Raw genomic sequence first — 16,815 nt, 5'->3', positions numbered from 1 at the left:
AACATGGCTGTGGTGGGGATTATCAACAAGTGAACAACCAAATGCCATTTGGTACTTAGAGTCCTAAGAGCCATCACGAAAATCACGCTTTATGAAAACATAGTTGTCAGAGCAAAACACATTGCAGGAGCAGATAATAACATTGCAGATGCTTTATCTCGCTTTCATTGGACAAAATTTCAAGGGCTAGCGCCACACGCCCAGCAGGGGATGACACAGAACCCAGGAGACTGCTGGGCAATCCAAGAAGATTAGAAAAAGTTGCATCAACGTCAACGCTGAACGACCGGGTCCGGGATGCGCAACCTCATTCAAGCACCTCATACACAGGTGCATGCAGTGTTCTGCCTACAAAAATTACAAACCCTGACATAGGGTTCCTCTCAGAGATGGCAAAGAAAGCCTTGGTTGGCAACACTACAACCCAATACAGTAAGTGCTTGCTAACAGTATTAAAAGTGACAGGGCAAAACCATGTAGAGTTATTAACAATAAAAGACATCAATGCTTTTCTAAGGTGGGCGCACAACCAAGGTTTTAAAAGAGATTTGGCAAAAAGACTCACTGCAGTATCTTACTTCTCAAAACTGCAAGGTGACTCAGACCTACATGAAGCACATTAATCACTTATGCGCTAAAAGGCTGGGCAAGGTGGAAGGACCACAAATAGATACACGAAGCCCGTTAGATTTTGTGAAATTGGTCAAAATAACAGGTTTGTTAGACATCGTATGCTCACATCCGTTTGAAGCACTATTGTTCAGGACGGCTTTCTCTGACGCATATTTTGGGGCAATTTGTGTAGGGTAGCTCATAGCTTCCAGCACCAAAGCTAGCAATGGACTGGTCATGATGGAGACCACGGTAAGAGCCGACAGCATCACAATTGATGTCCAAAGATCAAAAACAGGCGCAAAAAAAGTAATAAATATTTGCTGTATCGATGATGCAACTAACTGCCCGGGATGCATAACCAATCTCTACTGCACGCAATGCCCCAAGGTTCGGGGAAGATTTCTAATACATAGGCACACCTCTGCCCTGAGCCACTACCTGTTGAAAGGGTTCCTGATGAAAGCCATTAGTAATGCGGTTTGGGACCCCAAAGAGTTTGGCACCCCTTCCTTCAGAATTGGGGCAGCAACCACTGCATGGCAGAGATGCATGGGGGCACAACAGGTGAAAAACATAGGGGGGGAAAATCAGACTGTTTTAAAAATTATATCAGGCCCAAACAAATATAGATTTTCTCCACCTCCCCCCCGGCCGAAAAAAGATCAGGACGCTCGGCTAAAATCTGCCTGGAGGGTTGGGCACTCCTTCGTGTTTAGAACCGGACGATGGGCCGAAGAGACAAAAGATGGGCCAGCTTTTAAGAGCACAATTTTGTCATGGTGGGGCTACAGAGGCCTCTGCTGGCCGGAAATTCATGACAAACTAGCCGACCTAGTTGCCTACAGGGACCGCCTGAATTTTTAATCATTCACTTAGGAGGAAATCATTTGGCAAACATGGGGAGGCAAAGGCTGTACGAGGAAATATGCGCCTCACTGGCCGGCATTGCCCACAATTGGTGGGACACAGAAATGTTCTACTCTGCAATCTTACCCAGAAAAAACATGGCCAGGGGCCATTTGTGACAAAGCAGTGGACACGGGCAGAAGAAAACTAAACAGGGGGGTTAAGAAGTTCTGTGCCACCAGGGGCCTTGGGTTCATAAAACACACGGCCATAACGCTGGGTAACCTTGATCTTTTTTACAAGGACAGGACTCATCTATCTGGTTTAGGAATGGAGTATTTTCAACGACAAATAACCGATTCCCTAGCTACCAGAGGCTGTCACTAACCAAGACTTTTGGGGGGATCCTGGACTGCCGGCAACCAGCCCAGGCGTGGCAGCACGGGCCAGAGGGGGTAACCTCAGGACCCGGTGCCCAAAAGTACATTATACTATCATATGTGATTATGATTATGTTATTGTTATGACCATATCTGTACAAATAAAATTCCACAGCCTTTTATTTGCCAACACCAAAACAAACATTTTGTGTGATCCTTGGGTGGGAGGAATGCACCGGTAGACACCCCAGTAGAACAATGTATAGTTCTGCCTCCATATGGGTCCACTGGTTAGCTTAGCCTTTCTAAGTGATGCGTTTTTGCAATATAATAATGCAACGGTTAGACAAATAAAAGGCTATCCACAAGAAAAGATACATGAAACTGGCCTCTTTATTATGTCAAACATATATTAACATCTGACACCCACCCCATTTGACTTTGGGTATGCCAAATGCAAGCACATTATACACTATAACAAACTAATCTGTAACATGCAAACCATGTCAATTCTTTGGGTAAAGGAGACTGTCGTTTCACGTTTGTGGGAAAAGTACAATCCAATGTATCATTAGTTCAAGCCTCTGCTCATGAGGACTAAGCACGTTATTGTAACATGGATGAATCCCTGCATTGGGGGACTGTCAGCAAACTGCTGATGGTGCAGAGACCCTGCTCTAGAGTCACAGTGGCCCTCATTAGGACTCCGGCGCTAAACCATGGTGCTATTAGCACCATGGTCCATGCCGGAGTCCGCCATGGAGAAAGGGGGAATTACCACCCCATTCCAAGTTTGGCGGGGCTGTAATTCCCCCTTTCTCCATGGCCCTTCCCCATTCCCATTTTTTCCCCATAGGGCTCAATGGGAATGGGGAAGGCAGCAATTACGGTACCGCAAATTGCGGTACCGTAATTTTCATCAACGTCCCTTTGCGGGTCCCTACTTTAACGGCTGGTCCAGACCAGCCGTTCAGGTCGGGTCTCGCAAAGGGACCTCGTAGTAAGGCGCTAAGGGGTTAACGGCGCTGCAGCCTTTTACGGTGCAGTTAACCCCTTAGCGCCAGGGTCGTAATGACCCCCTGTGTGCGGTAGCTGGCACACTCACAGCTAACCTTAATTATGCAATGGTCTTATACCAGAATGTGCGTCATCTATGACATCATTCTACGTGACAAAATACAAAACATATCAATGGAGGTGATTGGTTAAGGGAACATATCTACTTATAGAACATTTAAGGATTAGTGCATCATTGGCTACCCCCTATCTGTAGGGCACTCCTTGAACTACTTCTAAACACATGTAATACTGAGATAGTGGACTGGTCTATGGAACATTGTATGTTAAATTGTCCCTCAAACCCACTGATTGTTTGAATACTATCCCAAACTTGGAATTTTGACTCTTTAGGCGTATGTACATGAAACGAAACTTAGGTGTTGGAATACAGTCATTCTACTTTCCGTATTCCCAACCAGTCCATCTCTCATCGATCGGCCATAAATCAAAGTCTTCCATTTGTAGTTGATCTTGTAGCCTGCTAACTGTCCTAGAACATTCAAGGGAGTGTGAGCACACCACTATCTCCGTCTGAGGCTCTAATGACTAGCTCTTGTTTTCGACTTCTGAGCCACGTTTTAGCAGACCATGAATGTGTCCATGTAAGCCTCTTATTTACTTCTATTTGATGTAATTATGCTGATTGGTGTGGCTCCTCTTGGCCTCTAGAGACTTGCTCACTTTATCTCATATGAATTTTGTACACTTTTAATTGACCAACAGTTGGCTCTTGCAGATGTTTTCTTCTTCTTCAATCTTTGAGCAATGTCCCACATTCAGAGCTTATCTATGTAACCCGATTTGTGCTGCATGCTAAATCCTTAAAACAGCATCCTTAATTCTGGGCCAACCTTGACTCATAGTCGGTTCTGCACACGGAGCTATTCTTCTGCGTCTCCGGATTCTGCCACTTTGGTTTGTCTCTAAGGTAGCTTGATTGAATTCGACATGAGCCCTATTATGGCTGTCCTAGCCACGTTATGTATTCCTCTATAACAAGCTTGTATATGTTTCCTTTCTACCTTGTGTTACTGCTTATTTACAGTTATTGGGCAGTAAGTTACTTCATCTTCTTTGTTTCCATGATTATTTTAGCTTTATGTACATGTTTCTCTTGATGCTTCAGTTACATCTTCACTCTTAAGTATTTTCATATCGTTTCAGCATAGGTTCAGATATCTTCTTTATGACATCATTTTGCCCTTGTCAAACTACACTTAGCATTCCATGATGTCCATAGGTGCATGCCGACACACTTCCATGTTGCTTTCTTCCACACATTCAGTGTAAGGGTAAATTCTGTCTGTCTGTCTGAGTGCATAACGTCTCTCATTCACTCGATGTTTTATGGGAACAATACAGGGGGTCCCATTTACTGCTCTTTCTGACCATTCCAGAATGCTGGTGGTGAGGGGGCAGGAACTAGTCAGAAAGCGTCTACCTGCTCCTCTACAACTACATAATCCTTAATTCAAACTAATTGTAAACAAACTGGGTTTGTCAAAGATCCCAAAACATAATTCTGCACATCTGATTGACACGTAAAATCATCCTTTATTTGAAAAACTCCAAGGAGCTCATTTTCAAGTTTAACGTAATTTGGGTGTGGGGACCAGTTAAATGTGCACATCCATTCAATGGTATACTGGACAGATAAGACAATCATTAATTAGAGTAGTAACAATATACACATGTTTCCATTCAGGCAATAATGAAGATGCTCTGATACTTGGCATGGGATGACTAATGGTTTGAGTATCCTGATTGGGGCCATATGTTTGAACTGGTGCCACCTGTAAGTCTTCACACGTGCAACTAATCCAGAACAGGACTGCGAGACTTGTCCTTGGCCTCAAGCCCTGGGATCGTATCTCTCCAGCTCTGAAATCTCTCCACTGGCTCCTAGTGGATGCAATGATTAAATTCAAAACCCTCTGCATTGTCCACAAGGCTTTCTGGGGCCTGGGTCCAAAATACCTTCAGCTATCCCTCCACAAATACCTCCCCTCTCGAGCTCTTCGCTCCTATACCTTCAACTCCCTTAGGGTCAGTCATTTTTCTAAGAAACGCGCTGGGGTTAGATCTCTGTCTTCAGCTGTGGCCTCCCTCTGGAACAGCCTCCCTGCCACTCTAAAACTTGAGGAGAACCATCTCCGGTTCCAGAAGCACCTCAAGACCTTCCTCTTTTCTTCTGCCTTCGCTCCCCCTCTCCCCTGCTGATCTGTTCTCTCTTGGCACCATGCACCTGGCCACCCTCTGTCCTTTGGGCCCAGGTACCTCATCCTGCCACCCTCCTGCACTGCCTCCGGGCCACCCCTTGCACTGGGGTCTGTATCTGTACCCATACAAACACCCCTTCTTTCTTCCTGCACTTATCAGACCTACCCTGTCTGCTGCCTTAAACCTAGCACTTGCAAACTACTGACTGCATTACCACTGTTTGTTGCCTTTATTATTTATGTATTGTTATTTATCTGTTTCTCCTCTGCTTCGCACTTTCCACCTCTCCCCCTTCCATGCACTTTTCCCCTCCCCCTCTCCCATGCACTTGCGCGTTCTCAGGTCACTGGGCCTAGTAAGATCGCTGTTTTGTTCTCCCCTGTTCCCCTCCCTTGTGTACGAGCGCGATATAAATAAAATATCAATCAATCAATCAAAAGCCACACCAGGGCCTGACCAGTGATACCCAGGTTATCACGGAGACATTTGAGCAGGATGGCATGGTTGACAGTGTCAAAGGCAGAAGAGAAATCAAGCAAGATGAGGACATAGGGGGTGTTAGAATCAAGGTTGTAGAGCAGGTCTTCACGGATGTTCAGGAGAGCAGTTGCCGTGCTTCTGGCAGCTCTGAAGCCATACTGATGGTCATGAAGACAACCAACAGATTCAGCGTGGCTATTGACCTGGGAGATGGCCAGCTTTTCAAGGAGTTTGCCCAAGAAGGGAGTGATGGAGATTGGGCGATAGTTTGCCGGGCAGGAGGGGTCCGCAGAGACTTTCTTAAGAAGAGGGTGCACAAGGGAGTGCTTCAGGGGGGATGGTGAGACTCCAGTGGCAAAGGAGTGGTTGCAAAAGTCGGCCAGGCCAGGAGCCAGGGAGTCGATGTGGTCCTTAATGGTTTTGCAGGAACAGGGGTGAACCTGTTTTGACAAGACTTTCATAGATCAGACTTGTCTAGCAACCTCATTTGAGGAGAACAGGGGAAAGGCAGAGAAGGAGGGAGGAGAAGTGGCCACAGGAGGGCCGGAGTAAGAGCAAGGAGTAGAGGGAGGCAGAGGAGAGGAGGAGAGTGAGGACAGGATGTCCTGAGTTTTAGAGATGAAATGAGAAGCCAGTTCCGTGCAGAGGGACAGGAGAGGTAGAGCCTGTGGCAGGATTGGCTAGTTCCTTGCAGTTTTTAAAGCGTTCAGCCAAGTTGTTGGATATTGGCTCTCTTCTTGGTGTGGACAGAGAGCCGATGTTGCCTTTGGAGCAGGCGGCAGGCCAGTTTGTCGCAGGATGTACATAAAGCACGCCATTTTCTCTCGGCCACCGTGCACTTGCGTTTAAGGCTGAGTTATACCAAGAGTTGCACTTGGCTTTGGGCTTCAGGTGGATTCTCATGACAGGGGCAAGAATATCAAGAGTATCAGATATAGCCGAGTGGAGCATGGAAAGAGCTGTGTCAAGGTGAGAGTCAGCCAAAGGGGGTAATGGGGAGGAGTAAGTGGCGGTGAAAGCAGCCTCAACTGACACACGCTTCATGGGTCAGATGAACGAGAAGGTAGTTGGCAATGATGGAAGTGGCTTGGCCCGGGGGGTAGAGAGGGTGAGATGGGAGGAAAGGAGAAAGTGATCACTCCAGGAGAGAGGAGTGGTGAGAGGGACAGAAAAGGTCTGAGGAGATCAGAACATCCAGAGTGTGCCCTGCAGAGTGGGTCGAGCCAGAGGGGAGAATAGAGAGTGAGAGAGAGTCACAGAGGTTGCGAAAAAGTCCAGAGGAGGACAGGAGGCATCCAGGTGAATATTGAAGTCTCCAAGAAGGAGAAGTTGAGTGGTTGAGACCAGGAGTGAAGAGGAGAGGTCTGCCCACTCAGAGAAGAACGGGGAGATCGGACCAGGTGGCCAATAGCTAGTAGCCACAGTAAGGGAATGGCTAGGGGAGAGAGAGAGCCTGCAGGTGAGGCATTCGAAAGACGGGTAGGCCTGCATAGAAATGTCAGAGGCAGAAATCCACTCGGGGAAGATCAGGGCTACACCCCCTCTGGAACGGTTGAGTCTGGGGGCAGTGAGGATCTTGTACCCATCAGGGAGGAGCGTGTCAAAGCTTGTGACAGAGCTGGTCGTAAACCATGTCTCTGTGAGACTGAGGACATTGAGGTCAAGTTCCTCCAGAAGGCGGCAGATGTCGGAGGAGTGTTTGACAGCTGACCGAGAGTTAAGAGTGGCAATATGGAGAAGGTTGCTGTACTTGAAGGACTTCCGGGGAGGGGTACAAATCAGAGGTTCGCCCTGCGGAGGTGAAGAAGGAGCCCGAGAGGGGGCAGAAAGTGAAGGAGACGGCAAGATAGCCAAGGAGGAGGCAGCAGTGGGAGGCGAGGAAGCCGTGGAAGGGGGTGAGGAAACAGCAGGAGAAGAAAGGAAATTGATGAGGCGCGGGAAGAAGCACTGTCGGGCAGAAGCAAAGTGTATAGGGTGATTATTCCTTCTAGTGAGTAACCAGTAGTTTTATTGGCAAATTTGTCTACCAGTAGGGTCTAGTGCTGAGGCTTTATAGCTTTAGGCTCTTTAATTTCTGTGTAGGCCCTATTTGCACTCATCTCCATACCAAGGTAATGGTTCAAGTCCACACATTCGGGTGTCCCTAGGCAGGTAACAACATTTTGGGTGCTTAACCCTCTTAGACAAGATTATCATTACTTTCATATTTGCCATGTTAATAGTTAGATAATTCTCATTTGCATAGCTAACTAGGGGATTAAAAATATCTCGATCACCCGTGTATGTGCAGTTAAACATGACCAAATCATCTGCATATAACATGCATGGGATAGGGCAATTACCAATTCTAGGGATACATCCAGCCTCTGGCTTAAAACAACTGGGAAGATCAGCCATATGTAGATTCTACAGGAATGGTGCCAGAATGCAGCCCTGCTTAACTCAATAAAGGTCTGCACCAATTGGGTCATGGCACCTTGATCATCCAAGCAGACTCTTGCGTGGGTGTTTAGGTGCAGTCCCTTAAGGACATTCAAAAGCCATGAAGGACATCCCCATTTTTCCATTTTGGTCCACAACTTCCATCAGTTCACACCATCAAAGGGCGCCAGGAAGTCCACGTAGATGACGTATAACTTGGAGCCCCTAGGAGCAGAAGCTTCACGAAACAGCACGTCTGTAATCCTCACATTATGTACAGTGTTACATCCAGATCGGAACCCAGTTTGAGTGAAGTACAGTAGCTGTGTACTTTCCACCCAACTCTGCAAGGCCCCGAGTACAAAGATGGAGAAGATTTTCCCAGAGACAGCCGAGAGTGACAGGAGCCTATAATTATCCGGCATGGAATGATCCCCTTTCTTGTAGATCGGAACCAATACAGACTACTGACATGAAGTTGGAATCAACTGCTCTCTGCACACTTTATCGTATAGAATGTTAAGGATTCCAGCTCACTTACCAGGGTTTTGCTTTACATCAACATTAGCAAGGTCATTTGGCCCAGGTGCCCTAGAATTCTTATGTTTTTGTATAGCAGTTTCAATGTCGTTCTCCCCAATTTCCAATTCCCAACCCTTCAACATAAAATTGGGTGGCGATGCATCACCAGTGGTAACTCGTCTCTCCTTTAGATAACCAATTCACCTATCTTCCTGTATCGGGTTAAGGATCTTGGCTATAAGATCTGCCCTAGCCTTTGGTACCACCTCCCATATATTCTTGAGTTAATACTACGTAGCACTGTAAGCATACAATGTGTGTATTGTATAGAGCATTTCCAACACTTAAGCCAGCACTTATAGTCACTTTTAATCTGTTTCACTCTTCGGGACATCTCCTTATCTGTGAACGTAATACTTTGTACTCTCCTGAGTTTGCTGCACATTAATCGTTTGACATCTCTAATAGCACTGTCATATTTATTGACATGCTTCGCACAGGTGGTGAGTGGCCCCCCCGGTGCATGAGCAAGTTTTCTCTGATATCTCCTTAATCCATGCTTCTATATCATTACGACTAAGCATACCCAAACCACCAGAGGCCTCACTTGGGAGGTATGCAATGTACTTGCCCACTTTATATATTTGTCTAGTGGTCCAACGTATGGAGCTACCCCCATGATTTGGCAACAGCCCAGCAACACTCTGTAGCTTACTGGCCGTAGATTGGAGGTGAAAGGTAAGGGCCAAGATATTGTGGTCACTGCTATCATTAGCAATCACCCTAAAGTCAATGGCAGCCATGTGAGAGGGGTTATTCCCAAAAATAATAATCCAGCGTTGACTGGCTATTGTTCCCAGTCCACATGTAGTTTCCTGGAATATCACCCCTAGTCCGGCCATTTCACTTTGCCAAGTCCCAGGTTCTCAGGAACTTAATCCACTTCTTACCCTTTCCATTGCTTTTGCCTTGCAACATTCTACATTGTTTGACCACATTTCCGTAAGGGGCACATGGTAGTTCATCTATGCACTTGGCATTAAGGTCCCTCCCAACAAGACAAAATAATCTGCAGGGGACCTACTACTCACAGCTACAGCCTCTTCATGCAAGTCAAACATCTCCCCCATATTACCCAGACGCAGAGGTGAGTAGGTATTCATAAGCGGCATCTTCCACTTCTCGCCAATAGAAATGGACCAAAGCTCGACCGCCAAAATATTATCCCAACTGTCACTGGAAGTACACTGAGGGAGTAGATTTTATGGCTCCCTCCAAACAATGAGACACCCAAAAGGGCGTCCCCTAAGGCCTTTATTTGTAAAGGATTGGTATAGATGGAAACCATCCACCATCAAGGGACTGTCTAACCAAGTCTCCTGCAACAGGAAGACATCAAAATCAGCCAGGACCTTACAGGTCCCCTCCGCAGCAAATAAGTAGCTAAACCACCTAGTGTTCCAGCTTGTGATCTTTAGGGGTCAAGAAGTCCCTGCCTGGAATCCCTCAGGGGAAACATTTTCCTGGGGCATCATCACCCAATGTACTGCTTCAAAACCTGGAGAAGGTTCCACAGGGGCTGTGTGGGTAGAGAAAGCACCACATATTTCACTAAGAACCTGGCAACATTATGGGTGTCCTCCGTATATGAGTCAATGCACCTAGTGGAGGTATGTAGCTCACAACCCACAGTTAGTTTCAAGCCTAAGGAGAACAAACCATCAGCATTCACACACAACAGTGAAACACTAGATGGTGTGGCAAAGCGTATCAGAACCCAGTTGGTGGGGCTACCCCATCTGGGCAGTTCAAGTTGGACCATGTCAGAGGAGGAGCTTGTAGAAAACCATGTAGTAGATGCCCAGAATTGGAGAAGGGTTGATATATTCAAGAACAGGCTTTGTTACCTGGGCTGGATTTCTTCAAATTTCACTGAAGATCCAGGCCTTATAAGGCCCATCACCTTATTACCAGAAATTGCACTATATGGTCCATATAACATAGGCAGGTGCTGCGTGTCATTTGTAGACTTAATACCCCTGTAGCTTCCACTAGCATGGGGGGTACCTCCTACATTTACATACAGATGTCGCTCAGTAGTGGCCTTAAGCGTGTTCTGGATGCACAAGCCAGACGTAGAAGAGGGCAATTGGCCAGAATAACTGTCCAAAGATACCACCAGGCTATTTCTGCCATTTTCTGTGTCTAGATCAAGGGCAATTCCCACCTGGGCATTACACAAAGTAGGTGCACAATTAGTGACAGGCCACCTGTCCAGGTGGCCTTTTAGTGTCACTGTATGCCTGGAACCATCAACCTGCACTCTAGGGGCATTACTCGCTTTAGTAGATACTTTCTTGTGGACATCACTAGCAGCTATCAGATGTATTTCGGGACAAGTAGTAAAGGTGGGTTGTCTGACATTTTGTACCCCGGCCCCTACAGAGACCTCTCAAGAATGGTGGGCTTTGGTACCGGGGGAGTTCATTTCTCCATCATTGATATCTCTGCACACAATGCTTCCAGGGTGTCCTCCACATTCCCAGCAGCAATATTGACAGAGTCCCGAAAATTCCAGATCACCTCAGACACATCTGGAGAATCAGAAATCATAGTTACTGGCACACCCCTTACCCCGGGTTCACAACACAAGTTTTGCACCGGCATAGAAGGTATCTTGGCACAAACGGGGGCATTTGAGGCAGCTAGCATGTCCATGGATGTCTGGGTATTAGCTGAGCTAAAGGTCCTCTGTACTTCCAGTATCATCGCCATTTTTAATTTTAAATCACATTGATCTCAGACAATTACTGAGCATAAGGCCAGCAGGGCATCCAGCTTAGAAGTTAACTTATTGAAGTGAGAAGTAAACTGTACGATCCAACAAAGGGGCCCTGGTCGATCCTTTGCCCAGTGGTCTCAGCTTCATAGTTCATTGCGCCAACTGCTTCCATTTCCTGAGCCAGGACAACATGGTTTGGGCTGCTGGACAAGTTAGTTAGATTGTCAGCCCTGGCAGGGTGGGCATCATATTGTGTGTTGCCTTGTAGGGACGTACATAGGTTAAGAAACAAGCCATTATTATCCAGAGACTGCATAGAGCAGAATAGTAAGGCACAACTTTCCATGTCAGTACGTGGCAGAGGCATGACAGTTTTCTTTATACTGGCATTGGTCACAGAGAACACAGTCCCCTCATTTCGGGGGGAGGACGTGGTAGCCATAGTAGATGTATGTATTTGCATTTAGGCATTACCCACACCAGAGTAGAATCCAGAGATTCGTGATTGAAAGTTATGATGGCAGCCTCCAATAGGCCTTCTGTCTTTCTTCCCCCTTTCCATTTTTAGTGCCTCCTTAGACACTTTCCTGGTAAGCGTCAGGCTTCCCTCTCAGTAGCGTGTCACTATGTAAACCTTGTTTCCGGTCAAGTTTGGGTTGCATGTTACAATTTGAGTAGGCAGAGCAGTCACATACTGGCGCACCCAGCATAAACTTACTTTTTCTGATCCAGACAGCCCAGGCAATTCAGGAAAGACAGTGTAGACGGGACCTTCGCACAGCACTCTGCCACTGCACACACACCAACTGCGTGCAGCCTTCAGACTTTGTAGGCTTCCAGGACTAGTAGTTGGGTCCTAGCCTAGAGCCCAATGGAATGAATGAGTATCGTTCCTGGCACCCAATCAGCCAGTTCAAAGATTGTGTAGGAGGAAGCACTAGCCGTAGAATTCAGTGTCTTGTATCCCGCACCTTGTGAAATTGAATCCAGCACAAAGAGAGAACCAGAATAGAGAGTCAAATACAGCGTAGACAGCACTCTTGCGATTCATGTATTGACATGGGCAACAGATACAAAGATAAGTTGCATACACAGTGCTCCCAACAACAAGTTAGTGTCATTGCACCCATGGTAGAATGTATTGGTGAGACCAATAAATACGAGAAATTATTTCATGTACACAGGGCCTTCACCATGGTTTTTCTAAAACAGCTATTCATCCCATGACTTAATTAGAAGACTGTTCACATGCGTTGGCAACATGTATCATGATGAGTTTTTTATAATGAGCTATTCAGGGTTAGGGATCAGCCTGACATCATTGGGGCCCAAGCATGGGAGCTGAGATTGGAGAATCTGTTTATTCTTGAAGACAGTTTCTACATCCCTGTTCGTATCAATTGCTAATTCAGTTGTCTCGTAGGGGTGCAAAACCAAAAGCCACCCTAAAAAGCACCAACCAATGGCATAACTTTTTTATCACTCAGCACAACACCTGCCAACCAATGTAACACTGAGTTAATCATGCTCATGATGATGATGCTAAGGTGATGGGCTATACTTGGGTGCTTCTGGAGATAGTGGATTAGCCAATGGTAGATTCCAATGTATACAATTCCATAGAGTTTTGATTAAAGTAGTCAATGAATTTCTTAGAATTGTATCAAATGTTTTTTGTAATTATGCAAATATTGCGGTTTTCCACCTTATATTCCTTGGCCCAATGTGGGCATGTTGAGAGAATTGTATGATTTTCCCTCTGGCCATTACTTATGCAAAATAAAGTAAATTCATCGGTTTGTTTCTTGCACCTTGTGCGCTCCAGTATTTTGTATTATTGGATTGATTTTGGTGGCACTTATACATTTGGTGGCCCCAGCGAGATCTCCAGTGTCCTCGAGAGGTAGGGGGCTCCTCGCGGCACACCATGGGCAGTTGGGCCTGCCTGCCGAGATCTGTGGTTTGCACACTGCACCAGGTGTTACAGGTAGTTCAGAGAGGTGTCTCGGAATTGCTGGACTTTGGAGATGCCTAGAACGTTAGTGCACCTGTGCATGAAAAACCGCAGCAATGTAGATATTTTAGATTCTTAATGTTGTGATGATTTAACAGGTTGAGGAAAAGGATGGTACTACCAATAGATGGGAACGACCATGTGGTGCAGTTATATATTCTATGGTGAAATGTTGACGTGAATTGAAGAGTGGGTACTTCTCTTATGAGCGTATCTCTGTAGATTAGAGGTTGTGTAGATTAGAGAAAATTATATATTTGGTTTTGTTTCACCTAGGGTAAAAGGGGCCATTAGGATGAGAGCATTTCCTCACCTTGAGAAGGAGGATGAGGAAGGATATATGTAACTACTATGAATAAATGTGTGTTTTTTAATTGATAATTAATGGTGTATATAGTAGGCGATTGCGTGTTTATTTTGTGGGCCATAGGAGGTCCATTGTGGCTGTAATAGTGTTTGGGAGTGAAAGATTTGAAATTGTGGTGTTAGAGCTCACCATGTATTTATTTATTTATTTATTTATTTATTTATTTATTTATTTATTTATTTATTTATTTATTTATGTATTTATTTATTTAGGCGCTGAAAGCCCACAGGCATTGGGGTGCCATAACATAAACACAGAATACACATCAAGAAAACAGTACACAAGGGCAACTAGATTAGGCTGGAAGAATTAATTTGAATAGATTCGTTTTCAGAGATTTCCTGAATGGTGCAAGGACGGCTTTAGACCACAGGGCCAAAGGAAGTGAGTTCCAAAAAGTTGCTGCCTTAACATGGAAAGATCTTCCTAGTCCATTTGCGTGTTTATGTTCCCGGCAGATAATCTGCCTTTTGTTAGAGGAGTGAAGGGTTCTAGTAGGACAGTACTATAAGATAGAAGTCTTGAGTAGGTGGGTTCTTGAGCAAAATAGCATTTGTGCACCAAGGTCCCCGTCTTAAACAGGATTCTCTACTTGATGGGGAGCTAGTGAAGATTATGCTGGTGGTTAGAGATATGGGCACGCCTGGAAACATTTTTAACACTGCGTATTGTGGAATTTTTTAGAATCTGGCATTTTTTGATACTGGTGCTAGACGCTCCAATCAGCAGGGCATTAGACTAGTCGAGTCGAGCAATGATGGTAGCACGAGCTATGGTGGCACTATTTTCTTCAGAGATGTAAGGGCAAATATTTCTTAGGAGACGAAGATTGTAATTACAGTTTGTGCTCAACAGATCGACATGGTCCTCATAGTTGAAGCTGGCCTCCAACTGGACGCCCAGAGTCTTTACCTTGGTTTGAACAGGAGTGATGTTACCACATATTGAAAAACACTTAAAGGACAGACTTAACTTTGATCAGGCCTGTCTGGAGCCAAAGATAAGAATCTCAGTTTTGTTGCCGCTCAAACATAGCCAGTTGGACGACATCCAGAGTTCAATCTGTTGGTAAACATTAACAAGGAAAAGGCTGTCAATTAAATGATCCCAAGAAGACTCAAAAACGAGATGGGTGTCATCAGCGTAGTTAGTAAAAAACACACCTAAGTCATCCAAAAGAGAACAAAATGACCTTATGTAAAGCTTGAATAAAATGGGGGAGAGGCTGGCTGCCTGGGGAAGACCACACCAACTAGGGATTAATGGAGAAGCATAAGCTCCCCACTGGATTTTATATTCACGTCCAGATAAGGAGTGGAATCAACCAACCGCCCCCATCTCAACATAAACCCAGCTGATTTAGGCAGTACAGGAGGTGTTGGTGGTTCACCAAGTCGAACGCTGCGGATACGTCCAAAAGGACCAATAGACCTACTTTACCACTTTCCATCAAACCCAACATATGTGACTGCAGATCTAGCAAGGCTGTCTCTGTACTATACCGAGATTGAAAGCCTGCTTGTCTATTATGTAGAATGTTCTGGTATTCTACAAATGCTTGAAACTGCACACAGGCCAGTTTGTCAAGGACCTTAAGGAGAAACTGGCAGTTTGTTATGGGTATAAGGTTGTCATGGTGCCTAGGACATAATTTATTTATTTTTTAACAGAGGTGTAATCACCACAGATGTAAGCGACGTAGGGATCATGCAATCGCTAAAGGAGGCATTGACAAATCTGGTCAGGAAGGGGCAAACAGATCTCTATGTTCTAGAATCAGCTTTGGATGAAGGATATTTTCACAACATGAAGTGCAGTGCATAGATGACAGTAGTTTCTGCATATCTGGAATAGTTATAGCAGTGAAAGCGAAAGCAATGGGGCTCTCTCCTGCATGTTCTGTGCCATTTTTCTCTCTTGAGGCACCAGAATCAGGCAAGGACACCTTCATTTTTTCGCTCGACTTGGTTATTTTAGTCTCAAAGACTAGTTGAACAGCAATAGTGCCCTCGAGTGTCGGCACAAATTACTTTAGAAGGGCTTGAGGCTTCTCCAGGTGTCTCATAATCTCAAACAGTTTTCTAGTTAATTTCAAGGTTATAGTACTCCTTTTTCGATGCAGCAATTTTATTTTTATAAGTTCTGTCTAGTTCCAGCCATGATGTTTTATTTCCGTCAGTTGGATGTTTTAACCACTGGAGTTCCAATTTACGTTTCTCTTTTTTCATGATTTTAAGTGGGGGGGGGTAAATCATTTTTGGTGGCCAGGGTTGTCTCACACAACTTAAGACTGGAGTGGGGCTTTTTCGTTGTGAATCTTCAGAATGGTATTGGAGAAGGAGGAGATCCATTGTTCAACAAGTCCCCACTGTTAGTTTAATTAATAACCATTGTTAAGCATGCAGAGATGTCTTGATCCTTAATCCTCTTGAAATTACGGTTAATAATGATTTTAGGGGGATTAGGTAGTTTGGTCACAACCTCAGGCAGTCAAAAACTGAAGCTCACAATTTGATGATCTGACCCAATACAGGGAAGAGTTTCAATAATCATTTAATAAATGCCGAACAAATGTTTGGAAAGCATTAAGGGTACAATAACCTGACACATCTGATATGAGTGTTATTATGACATAGACAATTAAAGTAAATGAGAACCCCACACAATACTTACTCACAATGAAGGAGAAGTGGTGCTTAGAAACAAGGGAACAATAGGACAAGAATATTCCAGTGTGCATTGTGGGAGTGCATTGGAGAGTGCTGTTCTGCTGTGACCGGGTCCCGCTGTCCTGCCTACTCCTGCTCGAACACTTTGCTTTATTTGCAGTGTTTGGAGCAACAATCCTGTTGGTTATCAGTGGACTGTGTTGGGGTAGGTGCTCCTTTGAAAAGACCTGTAGTTATATTCCACCGGTTAAACAAGCAGCGCTGTTCTAATACAATTCCTTTCTCATTTTTTGACAGAATGCTAAGCCCGGCCCACTTCTTCGCTGCATCCCCATTTTTACGGCAGCGCACGCATTGTGGGAGTGAATTGGAGAGTGCTGTTCAGTAAACCGTGAGCAGCAAGCAGCTCTCCCTTATAATAATATTGCAGTACAAACAAC

General features: G+C 45.1%; 1 protein-coding gene across 1 annotated transcript in view; it reads right to left on the bottom strand.

Annotated features, from left to right (window-relative positions):
* FSHR (follicle stimulating hormone receptor) overlaps positions 1 to 16,815 on the bottom strand; it is a 2,702,145-nt gene that overhangs the window by 253,334 nt on the left and 2,431,996 nt on the right. The window lies entirely within an intron of this gene.

Source organism: Ambystoma mexicanum, chromosome 4q, assembly GCF_040938575.1.
Source record: "Ambystoma mexicanum isolate Mex_15411 chromosome 4q, UKY_AmexF1_1, whole genome shotgun sequence".
Classification (NCBI taxonomy): domain Eukaryota; kingdom Metazoa; phylum Chordata; class Amphibia; order Caudata; family Ambystomatidae; genus Ambystoma; species Ambystoma mexicanum.
The sequence above is the reverse complement of the archived record's forward strand: the minus strand, read 5'-3'. Positions and strand labels throughout refer to the sequence as shown.